The following is a 15,437-nucleotide window of genomic DNA, read 5'->3' as shown; positions in this document are numbered from 1 at the left end:
CTGTTGTATTCATCACCAGTTTCTACATCCCGCCAAGTGTGAACACCATGGACACACTCAGAGAGTTCTACAGTATCATCAGCTCTCTACAAAACAAGCACCCAATCGATCTCTTCATATTTGCAAGAGACTTCAATCATATTAACTCACAGGACATTTCAATCAGGTTCCACCAACACGTCACCATGGCCATGGGGAACAAACAGACTGGTCCACGTTTATACAAACAGATGCAGTACATACAAAACCAACCCACATCCTCATCTTGGTCTCTCTGACCACATCCCATTAATGTTAATCCCAGCATACTGACTGCTGCTCAAAATGGGGAAACCGGTCAGGAGGACCATCACTGTTTGGCCAAATGAGGCAATCTCTATGCTTGAGGGTTGCTTTGAGTGGACTTATTGGCAGACGTTCAAGAAGGCTAGCATAAAAGAAGAAGACATAGACCTCAAGGAATATGCCTCACCTATCACCAGCTATATCTATAAGCACATAGACAATAGATAGATAGGTAGATATACTTTATTGATCCTGAGGGAAATTGGGTTTCGTTACAGCTGCACCAACCAAGAATAGAGCATAAATATAGCAATACAAAACCCACAAACAATCAAACAACAAAATGCAAACTATGCCAGATGGAAATAAGTCCAGGACCAGCCTATTGGCTCAGGGTGTCTGACCCTTCATGGGAGGAGCTGCAAAGTTCGATGGCCAGAGGCAGGAACAACCTCCCGTGATGCCCAGTGTTGTATCTCGGTGGAATATGGCTGGGGTCCATCAGCAAAAGGTTCAATATCCGGTCTACAAACACGTTCCTCGATCGTAATATGACCTGGATTGCACCATCTGTTGTTAACCAGAGCAGTAAGCCCCCAACTCCTTTACGCTTACTGCTCTCAGTGCACTTCCGGTCAGCCCGAACGGTCTGGAAGCCCTCCATGGAAATGTTTTGGTCAGGTATGTCCTCGTGCAGCCCCGTTCCAGTAAAGCACATAACACTGCACTCCCGAAATGTTCTCTGACTCCTGGCTAGCGCTGTCAACTCGTCTATTTTATTACCCACCAAACTCCTCTTCTACATAGGTCTCTGTTGTCTCGACCCAGTCCTCTTTCCTCACCTTTGTGAACCCCCTCTGCATCCTCTGTGTGTTTTCCTCCAGATTTCAGCAGGGGTGTCCGCTGCTCTGTTTGCTAAACCGGCCGGCATCAGCGCAATCAGCTGGTCCCTGGAATAAACAATACGACCATCCTGCTGCCACGCTAATGAGACGTGTCCAAATGTAACTATTTCCAGCGCTAAAAACCCAAATAAAACTCTCTCCACCAGCATGTTAGAGAGGGTGCAGCTTCAATGTGATACTGTGGAAAAAAAACACGACCGGTGCACGCGCACTAACATGTTGGTGTCTGAAGAATGGTTACCTCGTAGCCCAACCAAAAGCCCTGGCTGAATGCAGAAGTGCACTCCCTACAAAAAGCCTAGGAGGATTCCTTCAAGTCTAGAGATAAAACAGCTCTCAGAACAGCTTGGAGATATCTCATCTTAGGCATCACAAAGTCAAAGGTGAGGAACACCTGCCGGATGGTGAACTCTTGCATACGTGGCTGGGCATCAAGGGCATTACAGACTATGCAAGATAAAAGAGCCAGTGGAGCCTCTCTCCCTGACACTCTAAACACTTTTATGTACGCATGCAATACACCAGCCATGACAGCTGCCCCCTCCCAGGTGAGCAGCTGCTGATGTAAGAGCAGTGAAGGACTCTGCAGAGTGTCAGCCCCCAGGGGGCGGCTGGGACAGACAACATCCCGGGCTGAACACATAGGGAGCATGTACACCAGCTCACTGATATCTTCATGGACATCTTCAGCGCTTCACTAATCCAGGCTGTTATCCCCCACATGCTTCAAATCAGTCACCATCATCCCTGTACCAAAGAACTCTGCACCTTCAGAACTACATGACTACTACCCGATGGCACTGACGTCAATCATCATGAAGTGCTTTGAATGGCTGATAACAGCACACAGCAAAAACTCCATTCCTCCCACATTGGACACTCACCAATATGCTTACTGACAGAACCACTCTACAACAGATGTCAATGTGGCCCTGACACACCTAGAACACAAGGATTCTAATGTCAGAATGCCGTTTCTGGATTTCAGTTCAGCATTCAACACTATTGCCCCATAGACCTTGGTGAATGAACTCCTACTCCTCAGTCTAAGTACACCACTGTGCAACTGGCGGTTGGACTTCCTAACCAACAGACCTCAGGTAGTCAGAATTCACAACTGCTCCTCTCTCCCCTTCATCCTCAACACGTGTGCCCCCGAGGGCTGAGTGCTGAGCCCATTGCTGTACACTCTGCCCACACGTGACTTCACAGACAAACAAGTGACAAGTAATCACATTGTCAAGTTCAATATTGACATTGACAGTGGTGGGGCTCATCACCAACAACGATGAGATGGCCTACAGAGAGAAGGTGGAAGAGCTTGAGACCTGGTGCCAGACAAACAACTTCTTCCTCAGTGTCAACAAGACAAAAGAGATAGTTGTCAACTTCAGGAAAACTCGTACCTCTCACACCTCTTTACATCAGTGGCACAGCAGTGGAAATTGTGAGCGGTTTCAAACTCTTGGGAGTGCACATCCCACACAAACTCTCATAGCCCTCGAACACATCCTACACAGTCAGGAAAGCTCACCAACACCTCTACTCTCTGAGGAAGCTGAAGAGAGCTGGACTATGCACAACTATACTCACATCATTCTACAGATCGTGCAGTAGAAAACATCCTAACAAGCTGTATCACTGCATGGCATGGAAACTGAACAGTGGTGGCCAGGAATGTTCTACAGTAGGAAGTCAAAACTGCCCAATGCACTGTCGGCACCAACCTACCTGTCACCAAGGATATATACTGTATACAGAAAGGTGCCAGAGAAGGGCCAGTAACATCATGAAGGGTCCCATCCACCCTACTCACCCCACTCCCATCTGGGAGAAACTATGTAGTACCCATGCCAGGACAACCAGACTCAAAAAACAGTTACTTTCTCCATGCAGTTAAGCTTATCAATACCTCCACCCCCTAACCCGCCCCACCACAAACCCCAGCACCACTGCTTTAACATTTCCTTTCAGAGTACCTAGTCAGTTTATGTACATGCAATCATCTATGTATTCAAGCTACCTTATGTATTTATATTTATTGTGCTTTTTATTGTTGTTATTTATCTTACTGTTCTTTGTGCTACATCAGATCTGGACTAACAAAGATTTTGTTCTCCTTTACCTTTGTGAACTAGAAATGACATTGAACAATCTTGAATGTTGAACCTTGAGAAGTATACACAGGGAAAATTAATGTTGGAATGGAATTGCTTTGTGAGTTAGTATTGTATCATTGGGCTGAAAGGCTTCCTTATTCATAAAGAAAAGTGGAGGAGAATTTATTGGGAATAATCTGTATAAAAGTCTGCAACTTCTGCTCATTCAATCCAGCCCCCTTCCCTCCCCTTCGTTACTTCCTGGCCATTCCAAGCCTCTTTCTCTGTCTCAGGGTGACTTGTCTGCGGTCCCCAGTTCCCATACTTTGTGAGGCCTGAGCCAGTTCCTGTTGCACAGATATTATTTCCACTGCTGTGATACCCACAGAGGTGATTGCTCCGACCACAGGCTCACTTTCAAAGGTCACACGATCCATTTGAAAAGTACCAAGTTCTCCCAGTATTTGCACGTTTTCCTTTTGTGACTGCGATGCATACCAGGGGCCCTTCACCACTTTGAAACATCTCAGAGCTCCTCTGTAAAATAATAAATTATTAAAGTCAGTTAAGTATGTCCCTGCACTGGAGGGCTGAGCGTTCTTTTCCCAAAGATTGAAAACATGCACCACTAGGCTCAAAGACAAGCTGCTTCGGGAAAACAGCCAGCATAATCAAAGACCCCACCTACCCTGCACGTTTGTTCTTCCCCACCCTCTCATCCTGTAGAGGATACAGAAGTCTGAAAGCACGTACCACCAGGCTGAGGGACAGCTTCTGTTCCGATGTTATAGGACTCTTGAATGAAAAAAGATGAACTCTTGATCTCTCAGTCTATCATGATGATCCTTGCACCTTGGATTTTCTATCTGCGCTGCACTTTCTCTGCATCTGCAGCTAGGCTCTGAATTCTGCTTTTGTTTTCCCTCAATGTACTTCTGCATGGAGAACATGCAAAACAAAGCTTTTCTCTGTACCTTGGTACATGTACCACTAATAATTACCAATAACTCCTGTTCTCTAGGTTTGTCTACATGCATGCGAGAAACAGCAAATGATCTGATGCTTGGTGGCACTGGTGCAAAAGGTGTTTTCAACCTACAGTACTGTCCCAAAGTCGTAGGCACATATAGATCACTTGTGTGCCTAAGACTTTTGCATCATATTGTAGTAATTTTATGTATTGCATTGTACTGCAACCGCAAAAAAAAAAATTCATGGCAAACGTGAGTGATGATAAACCTGATTCTGATTTGGGTCTCTGTTGTGGACTGAGAGTGGGAAGGGGTCAGGGAGAGCATAGTCATGGTTGGGAAAAGAGAAAGGGAGGGAACAGAAAGATCTAGAGAGACATTCTGTAATGATCAATGAACTGACTGTTTGGAATCAAGTGACCTTGCCTGGTGTCTCAAGGGTGAGCGTGCCTGCACCCACACATCGCCCCCACACCTGGCACTGCTTCTCTGCCACCTGTTCCACACCCCTCCTGAGGCAGTCCATCCCCACCATTCCCAACACTTAGAAACATTCAGATTTACAAACTGGCTCTTTGCTCCATGTTGACAAATATAGTACTGTGCAAAAGTCTTAGACACCCCAGCTATACAGTATATACTGTATGTGCCTCAGTCTTTTGCACAGTATTGCACAGGGAAAGATACTGGAAATGGAAGGGCTGCTGTTGTTGTTCATTATCAGTCCTGATTGAGACCATGATACGGAGGCTTACAGTCTGCAATTTGTACAGAGATGGTTGATTAGACCAGTCTGGGTTTTAAATTTCCTTTTCCACAGGAGACAAAGGTGCAGTGATGGTTAGGATCTTGATTTTCCAGATTCTCTCATCCTCTTTGCTTCCTCTATTCCATCTTCTTAATATGAGTGAATCTTTTTCCATGGGTATTCGAAGAGACTTCAGATCTTTTTCTGTCCACCATCTGTTTGTTTGCCTTCAGTCAGCTCTCTATAAAGAGGCTGCTTTGGTATTCTGCCATTAGACTTTGTTTTGCCATGTCTTGCTTACCTGAACTGTGATTCTTTCAGCAATAAGAAAATAGTGGGGATCTTTGAATGGGATGGAATCTATGTGTCATAGGGTCATGGAGTCATAGAACACCACAGCACAGAAACAGGCCCTTCAGTCCATCTAGTCCATGCCAAAACCATTAAATGTGCCTACTCCCATCGGCCTGCTCTAGGACCATAGTCCTCCAGGTTTGTATCTATCCAAATTTATCTTGAGTGTTGAAATCGAGCTCACATGCACCACTTGTGCTGGCAGTTCATTCACATTCTCATGACCCTCTGAGTGAAGAAGTTTCCCTTCATGTTCTCCTTAAACTTGTGTGTCTGGAATGTTGTCTTATCACTTGTTGTGGAGCATTCATGAACAAGTCATGTGTACAGTTTATTGTGTACAGTTCTGGTCACCAAATTATAGGAAAGATGTCAATAAAATTGACATAAATAAGAGGAGGTTTACTAGAATGTTGCCTGGGTTTCATCTCCTAAGTTACAGAGAAAGGTTGAACAAGTTGGGTCTTTACTCTTTGGAGCGTAAAAGGTTGAGGGGGGACTTGATAGAGGTATTTAAAATTATGAGGGGGATAGATAGAGTTGACGTGGGTAGGCTTTTTCCATTGAGAGTGGGGGAGATTCAAACAATAGGACAGGAGTTGAGAGTTAAAGGGCAGAGGTTTAGGGGGTAACATGAGAGGGAACTTCTTTACTCAGAGAGTGGTAGCTGTGTGGAATGAGCTTCCAGCAGAAGTGGTTGAGGCAGGTTCGATGCTGTCATTTAAAGTTAAATTGGATAGATATATGGACAGGAAAGGAATGGAGGGTTATGGGCTGAGTGCAGCTCAGTGGGACTAGGTGAGAGTAAGAGTTCGGTGCAGACTAGAAGGGCCGAGATGGTCTGTTTCCGTGCTGTAATTGTTATATGGTTATATGGTTATATGTGGAAGTGGTTAGGAAGGTTGACATGTCACTGTACACTGTCCACGTCACATAAGAATAAAGTGGGTATAACAGCAACATGATACAACCTGAGCTTGGTCTGTAGGCCGATTTCTCTTTGGAAATAGATATTTTTTATTTTCAATGTACTGAGATACAGTACATTGAGTACTGTATTGCATAAGTTGTTTTGCATACTGTTCATTCAGATCAATTAGTTACACAGTGCATTGAGGTAGAACAAGGTAACTTCAATATACAGTAGATTTCAGTGAGATCCCCCATCCCCCATTCTTCTAAACTCCAGTGAGTACCAGCCCAGAGCCATCAAACACTCCTTTCATTCCAGGAATCATTCTTGTGAACCTCCTCTGAACCCTCTCTAATGCCAGCAAATCTTTTCTGAGATAAAGGGCCCGAAATTGCTCACAATATTCGAAGTGCAGACTGACCAATGCCTTAGAAATCCTCAGCATTACATCCTTGCCTTTATACACTAGTCCTTTCTAAACAAATGCTAGTATTGCATTTGCCTTCCTTGCTACCAACACAACCTGAAAGTTAACATTTTGGGAAACCAGCACAATGAACCCCAGGTCCCTATGCATCTGTGATTTCTGATTTTTTTTCTCCATTTGTAAAATAGTCTACACCTTTATTAATCTTATCAAACTCTGTGACCATACACTTCCCTACACAATATTTCATCTTCCACTTCTTTGCCCATTCTTCTAATCTGAAAGAGTCCTTCTGCAGACTCCCTGTTTCCTTAACACTCATCCACAAACATAGCCACAAAGCTATCAATTCAATCAGACAAATCACTGATTGAAAACAAGCGGTCCCTGCAGAACACATCTAGTCACCAGCAGCCAACCAGAAAAGGCTCCCTTTATTCCCACTCTTTGCTTCCTGCCAGTCAGCCAACCTTCTATCCATGCTAATATTATTCCTGTAATACGCTGGGCTCTTACCTTGTTCAGCAGCCACATGTGTGGCACCTTGTCAAAGGCCATTTGAAAATTCAAGTAATTAATATCTACAGACTCCCCTTTTTTATCCTGCCTGTTATTTTGTCAAAGAATTCCAGCAGATTTGTCAGGCAAGACTTCCCTTTAAGGAAACCATGCTGACTTCGGCCTGTTTTATCATGTGCCTCCAAGTACCCCAAAACCTCATCCTTAGTAATGGACTCCAGCATATCTCCAACCACTGAAGTCAGGCTAACTAGCCTATAATTTTCTTTCTTGTGTCTCCCTCTGTTCTTAAAAAGAACTACAATTTTCCAGTTCTCCAGAACCATTCCGAAATCTAGTAAGTCTTAAAAGATCACTACAAATGCCTCCATAATCTTTTCAGCTACCTCCCTCTAGTGCCTTCCAGAGTAAAGTCTGACACAAAATACTTAATAACCCATCCATCAATTCTTTGTCCCCAATTACTACTCTCCAATGTCAGTTTCCAGCAGTCTGAAATCCACTCTCACCTCTCTTTTACTCTTTATATATCAAAAAAAACCATTTGATATCTTTTTTATATTATTTTCTGTCTTACCTCTATATTTTATATTTTCACTCCTTGTTGCTTCTTTATTTAATTCTGTGGGGTTTTAAAAGCTTCCTAATCCTTTAACTTCCCTTAACCAAGTTTAATCAATCCTTAAATTTTGCTCAATTATATGCCCTCTTTTTTGATTTTATGCGGTTTTTGACTTCCCTTGTCTCATCCTTGCTTTAGAATACTTCTTCCTCTTTGGGATGTATCCATCCAGGCCTTCCAAATTGCTCCCAGACTCCAGCCATTGCTGTTCTGCTGTCATCCTTGCTACAGTCCCCTTCCAATCAACTTCCTCTCTCATGCCTCTGTTATTTCCTTTACTCCACTGTAATACTAATATATCAGATCTTAACTTACCTCTCTCTTTCAAGTGGAAGGTGAATTCTATCATATTATGATCACTGGCTCCTGGGAGTTCCTTTGCCTTAAGATCCTTAATCAAATCTGATTCATTACACAACACCCCATCCAGAATTGTCATTCCCTTAGCAGTCTCAACCATGAGCTGCTCTAAAAAACCATTTCATAGGCATTCTACAAATTCCCTCTCCTGGGATCCAGCAACAACCTGATTTTCCTAATCTATCTGCATATTGAAGTCGCCCATGACTATCATAACAATGCTCTTTTTCCATGCTGTTTCTATCTCCTGTTGAAACTTATGAGGACACTGCTGGGACTCGAGCGACTGAGTTATGGGGAGAGGTTGAGCAGGTTTTTCATCGAGGCGATAGGGTGAATGCACTCAGTCTTTTTCCCAGGGAATCAATTACTAGAGGGCATGAATTTAAGGTGAGACATGAGAGATTTAATTCAAACTTGAGGGGCAAATTTATCGCCCAGAGGGTAGTCAATATATGGAAATAACTGCCAGAAAAAGTGTTTGAGGCAAGTCTATTGACATCATTTAAAAGGCACTTGGACAAGTGCATGGAGAGGAAAGTTTTATAGGACAAATATAGGCAAATGGGACTAGCTTAGATGGAAGCCTTGTTTGGAATGGACTTTGGTTAGGCCAAAGGACCCATTTCTGTTTTGGATAACTATATGAATCCATTTGTCACAAGCCTGGGAGAATAAGTAGAGCATCACAGCAGTGAGAAATTGTGAAGTTAAATCAGTTTAATCGAGTTATTAAGGTGAATGATCCAATTTGGTAGTTTGCGGTCTGAGACCAGAGAAAGATTCTGTTTTGAAAACCCACCCAGTCTGCTTTGCATGTGGGTGCAGGTCAGATGTAGGTAGCTGTCTCTGACGCCTCCAGGCAATGAGATGAGTAATGAATCCTGTTAGTATTCTAATAAAAAAACTTTTTGTTTCCCTGAAGGAACCACTCTCGGTGATCCGTGCTCTACGTGACCTGGGAGGGTTTGACATTGACACGGGGTGGTTGCAATAGTGAATGATTACTTTGCTCACACCCACTGGAGTGAGGTTCCTTCCCCAGGAAACAACTTGCTGGGGATTCGTGGGTTTAAAACCTGCACTGGGAGATATGGGAACAAACTAGGAACGAGAGCGGACTTAACCTTGTATTATCATCGACAGAAATGGCAGTAGAACTTGGGTGAACTTTGACATCTACATCATCAGTTTGGGCTGGTGCATAGTACCTACTCACTTGATAACTAATGGCAGTATTGAAACCTCTATTCTTCTGGAGTACTAGGTATTCTTAATGGTGTCAAACCAGTGGACCATGAGGTTCTTGCACCCGACAGTGACACCGCAGTAGATGGGGTAAAATCACAGAAGTGTCACTGCTGGGCCACACTCCTGGCATGACCAGTAGAGCAGCTGCCTCACAGTACCAGAGAAGCAGGTTCAATCCTAACGTTGGGGGAAGTTTGTACGTTTTTCCCTAAACTGTATGGGTGTCCTTCCACATTCCAATGATGTGCAGGTTGGCAGGTTAATTGATTAATGTCAATTGTCTAGTGTGTGTGTGTGTGTGTGTGTGTGTGTGTGTGTGTGTGTGTGTATGTATGTATGCAAGAGAATCTGAGAGGAGTTGAAGGGTTAAAATGGGATTGGTGTAAGAGCAGTATAATTATAAACTTGATGGAAACAGGGACAGTCTGCTTAGTTCTGCAGGACTATGATACCTCTTAAGAGGAGTAAACTTACAGCAACGTTTTTTTTGGCCTTTTTCCTCCAACAGTCCTACACACCAAACCCTCTCCAATGTCTATCCCTCTTGTAACCACTGGATGACTCTGCTTCCACCACCCCTTTGCCCGCGTGTTTCAGATCCGACCTACTTTCTGCACAAGAAAAGCTTCTACCTCCCCCCCCCCCCCACCCACACACCATCCCCTCTTGTGTTTTAACCCAAAATGTTTAATTGGTGCTTCCTGATCATAGGACTCTCTACTAATGGTGGAACAGCCTCCCTCCATTAAACATGCCGAAGTGAAAATCAAATACCTGCAGATGCTGGAAGTCCGAAATACAAACAGAGAACACTCAGCCGGTCAGGCAGCATCCGTGGAGAGAGAAAAGCAGGTTTAAACTGTTGTTGAATGTGAAATGCAGGAATTGTTCAACAGATCAGGCAGCAACTATGGGGAGAGAAAACTGAGTAAATATTACAGATGGGTAACCTTTTCATGAAAACAGGAAAATTGAGACTCGAAATCTTTGAATTCGAGATTAAGTTTGGAAAGCAGCAAGCTGCCCACATGGAGGTTAGGGAACTGTTCCCTAAGCTCGCTCTTGGCTTCATTAGAACAAAGCAGCAGGTCATAGATAGGTAGGTCAGAGTAGGAGAGGGATGGAAAGTAAAGTGACACCCAAATCAAAGCTCCAAGTCACCAGAGTACACTGAATTGAGTCCTATTCACACCCCATTCCAACGCCTCTCCAATTTAAACTCATTTCTTTTCTCATTTTTCCAGTTCTGCTGGTCACTGATCTGAGAGGTTAAGCCTGTTGCTCTTGCCACAGGTGCTACATGACTTACTGAGAGTTTCCAGCATTTTCTGATTTCTGCTGAGACATATTTAAACCCATCAAGATCTTGTACACAGCTATCTAGTCTCCTGTTAAACTTCCCTACTCCAAGAGCAAGCCCATTTTCCCCAGTCTAACACTGGAGCTGAAATCCCTCATCCCTGGAATCCTTATGACCCCCTCTCTGGGACCTCTGCACCCATCCTAGAGTGGGCTGATCAGAAATTGGACACCACACTCCCACTGACTACATTCAGGGAAGCATGGAAGTCCCTCATTCCTGTTTTGCCATTCAGTGAGATCGTGCTGAACTTTAACCTCAGTGCAATTTTCCAAAATCTAATAATCTATTAATACTGTTAAAGACAAGACTGAAATAGTCGATGCCATGATCCGATAGAACTACTGAGACGATCCCCCCTCAGCTCCCTCCTGTGATCCCATCATCACAGAAGCTAATTCAATCCACTTTGTGTGACACAAAACAGTTGACAGAGAACTGAGGACCAGTCAGCATCCCAGATGTGATACAGCAAATATGATTTCTAGACCCTATATCCAGGCTGTTCCAATACAGTTACAATATTGACACTGGCCCAACAATGTGAAGAATTGTCCAAGAACGACCCCTTCATGGAAGTGAGGCCGGACTAGTCCATCAGTCACCACCCACTCATAGAATGTAGAACATTGAGAAGTTCTCTCTAACCCAGGCAACATCTCTTTTACACCCTCTCCAAAGCCTCTATACATCTCCTGTAATGTGGCAACTAGAAATGCATGCAGTCCTATAAATGTGGCCTAACCAAACTGTAGAATCAGTTTATTATCAGTCATCAGCCAAGGTGATGGAAGGCGTCATATCAGGACTTAATAGTTCTGGTTCCTCTGCAGGTCAGATTTTTTACTCAGAGGGTAGGAGGTGCCTGGAATACAATGCCAGACGTGGTAGTGGAAGCGAATTCGAAAGGATGCATTAAAGAGGAATGTGCAGAGAATGGAGGGAGATAGCTAATGTGCAAGCAGTGTGGATTAGGTATTATTAGTTTAATTATATCAGTACAACATCCCTGGCCAAAAGACCTGCTGTGTGAGGATCTTCACCCCAAGGGCTGCAGCCCTCGGAAAGGCAGTGGCAAGAGCACACTTGGCGTGTTGTGTGCGGTTTTGGTCACCATACTGTAGCACAGATGTGAATAAGCTGCAGGGAGTGCAGAATAGTCAGAAAGCTGTTAATGGGACTGGTGGGCTTGGAGAGGCTGGATAAGCTGGTACTGTTTACCTTGGAGTAAAGGATGCTACCTTGATACAACCAAGAGGGGTGTAGATAAGGTGAATTTCTCAGGATGGGGGAGTCTACAACACAAGGCATAGGTTTAAGGTGAGAGGGAAAGACTTAAAGTGGATTTGAAGGGCAGGTTTCTTACACATTGGATGATGGGTATGGAATGGATTGCCAGAGGAAGTAATAGACACGGGCACAATTACACTGTTAAAAAGATGTTTGGAAGAGAATGTGGATAGGAGATGTTCAGAGGAATATGGGACAAAAGATTGCCATTGGGTTGAAGAGTCTGTTCCATGAGGATGAATAGTCTTCGAGTCAGAGAGATATAATTTTATGACACACACACACACACCTTCCCAAAGAACAGTCAAGGAGGGACAATAAAGATACCTGAAAAATAACTGAATAGAGTTATCATTTCCATTCTCTTGTTCTCTTTGCTTCAATTTATGAAGCTTGCGACCTCAGGTTCCTTATCATTCATGCAATTACTATATCTTTGCTCTATCAGGGATACCTAAATCTCTCTGTTCCTGAACCACAAATACAGAGTCACTGAAGTGTTGTGAGTTCCTGCTTTGTGAAAATTGTCTGCCCCTTTCCCTACATCGTAACTTGTGCTCCCAAGGCTGCATCCCCAAGTTGCAATGTGGGGCAGGCAGGGAGCAGGCAATCTAAGGCTCAGCTTGAGTTGGCTCGGACCACCAGACTCAAGAGCAGTTACTTTCCCCAAGCAGGAGGCAGATCAACACTTCCACCCACTAACCCACCCCTCCCCCACCACTAGCTTATCATTTCCTGTCAGTCACCTTATGCACAGACACTCACGTGTCCGGAGTCACTTTAGGGACAAATAATCCATGTATCGAAGCATTGATATTTATTGTGTTTTTTTATATACTGGATCATATCCAGAGTAACAATTATTTCACTCTCCTTTACACTTGTGTACTGGAAATGATATTAAACATTTCCAGTCTTCAATCTTGAATTGCCTACTGGTGTTCACCGCACTGAGTAATTTTAAGGAGAAAACAAGCACTATGCAAATACAACATCTTAAAGAACCCAGTTTAACTTCTCTGATTAGTATCCCAAGAAAAGGACCGCAGATGTGGGTCACAAGTTCAAATCTCACTGTAGCACTAATTGACTAAATCTGTCAGTAACAGCAAAGACCGTACAGCTGTAACCTGTCACTACATCATAAAGGACCATCAATGAAAGGAATCTGTCATTGTTACCCAGTCTGGGCTTTGGGCTATGTGTGATATAGCCTGCTGGTGGTGGTGGTGGTGTGTGTGTGTTTGTGTATGTGGGGGGTATGTGTGTGTTTATATATATATATAGGGGTATGTGGTGTATTTGTGTGTGTGTGTGTGTGTTTGTGTGTGTGTGTGCGTGTGTTTGTGTATGTGGTGTGTGTGTGTGTGTGTGTGTGTGTTTGTGTGTGTGTGTGTGTGTGTGTGTTTGTGTATGTGGGGTGTGTGTGTGTGTATATATATATATATAGGGGTATGTGGTGTATTTGTGTGTGTGTGTGTGTGTTTGCGTGTGTGTGTGGGGGGGGTATGTGTGTGTGTATATATATATATATATATATATATATAGGGGTATGTGGTATATTTGTGTGCATGTGCGTGTGTGTTAATTTCCCAACAGTCCCTTGAGGAGGCACAATCACTTGCCGATGACATCTTCCTGTGGGTAAGCAACGTTCAATATGCTTCTCACTGTATGAGTCAGGGTTGACTAAGGTGTGTGAAGTGCTTCATGAGATTAGTTACATATCACTATTGAAGCAACACCGCTTGGTAGCCACGGACAAGCCTGGACCTATTACCTGAGGGGATTGTGATGCTTCCATTCACGCACTACAAACATGAAGTCATTTCTTAGTCGGCGCATGAAGGCACGTAATTGTGCTGGTTTCCTGAGAAGCAAGGTCTCTCTTGCACATCCACATTACGCTGGATGTTGGCACAGAAGGGCTGCTGCCAGCTGTCATGTGAATCCATGAGTTCTCTCGGCACTATCAGCCTCACTCAGTGTCAGCTGTTGCCCAGTCAGCCGGTGACCGAGTGATGTCAGCCTCAGCGTTGGCTGCTGTGCTTCCCGTCACTGCAAAGACGTGCCGAAATTATAAGGAATGGTGGACAAGCCAAGAACTATCCCTGTGATGCAACAGGGAACAGGTGACGCTGCGGATTACAGACTGGCACCACTGTGTACTGCACTCCCAGGCACAAACAAAAAAGTGTTGCGTGCGCGTACACACACACACTAAACCAAATATGCACGTACACATGCACGCTCCTATCAATTCACAGAAGAGTACAGAACAAGTCATTCGTCCCATAGTGAAAAATAAAGTACGCAAGTAGCATTCAGAACTGAAGAACATACAAACTGCTAACAGGCTGTGGCGGGAATTGAACCTGGGTTACAGGTACTGCACTATAGAGCATTGTGCTAACCATTATGATACTGTGCCACCCCACAGTGCTATATGTTCATTCCTCTGCCTCTTGGCACAATATACACATCCCTATAATATGTGATGAAACAATATTTGGGAAAGATAGTACAACACATTCTCCTCCACCTGAAGGAACAAGGAAGTCCGTTGCTCTGAAATCCCTGTCTGACTACGTGCGATGTGGCCCAATAGACTCCCAGGAAGAGGGGAGGGAACACCAGAAGTAAACATATGAGAGAGCACACCTCCTTTAGTAAAGGAGCAGCTCACTGTCATGGTGCTCCGTCACTCTGCCAGCCGCTGTTCCTTCAGGCCGCCTCTCACACAGCAGTGCTGCAAGTGATACTGTGCCCTGCCGGCATTCCTGTTAAGGGAGCCTGGGGAGCTCTGCACTGTTAGAAGTGCGCTGTTGAGGACAAGGGGTTAAGTTTAAGGCCTCAATCTGATCTCACAAGCTGATGCAAATATTAATGAGGTGGGCAGCTCTGCTTAATGTGTTTACATTGGATTACATCGAGCAAACAGCACTGAAACAGGCTATTCAATTCAACCAGATCACGCTAGCATTTCTGCCCTTCTCAAACCTCCTCCCTCTTTACTTGCTGCCCATTACTCCACTGGAGTTTAGGGCAGCAATGGAGGTCCTCCATCTCTGGTGGTGTTCAGAACTTCCTTCATCATGCCAGTAGCTTCCTCTCCGTTTGCACTATTGTCAGACATGCAAGTCCCAAATGGAGACTCGGGAGTACCATCACACTCAGATGATTGGTGTTTCCATAACAATTATGTTTACCAGTCAGTGTTGTTAGCCCTCGAATTTGGAGGACCAGTGGACCACTCTTAGTCTGGCCTCTACCCTTTGACCTGTTTGGCATGGGTGACCCCACCAAGAGCCAAAGAATAAAGCCCTGACTCCA

At 44.2% G+C, this 15,437-nt stretch overlaps 1 long non-coding RNA gene across 1 annotated transcript; it reads right to left on the bottom strand.

Moving 5' to 3' along the window:
• Positions 1–3,146: 3,146 nt before the first annotated feature.
• Positions 3,147–14,251, bottom strand: LOC140190882 (uncharacterized). The gene is made up of 3 exons (XR_011883710.1): positions 13,885–14,251; positions 10,229–10,362; positions 3,147–3,826 (listed from the first exon to the last, which is right to left on the bottom strand). It is a non-coding gene; the product is annotated as an uncharacterized lncRNA (long non-coding RNA).
• Positions 14,252–15,437: the final 1,186 nt, after the last annotated feature.

This window comes from Mobula birostris, chromosome 2 (assembly GCF_030028105.1).
Source record: "Mobula birostris isolate sMobBir1 chromosome 2, sMobBir1.hap1, whole genome shotgun sequence".
In the NCBI taxonomy this organism is placed as follows: domain Eukaryota; kingdom Metazoa; phylum Chordata; class Chondrichthyes; order Myliobatiformes; family Myliobatidae; genus Mobula; species Mobula birostris.
The sequence above is the reverse complement of the archived record's forward strand: the minus strand, read 5'-3'. Positions and strand labels throughout refer to the sequence as shown.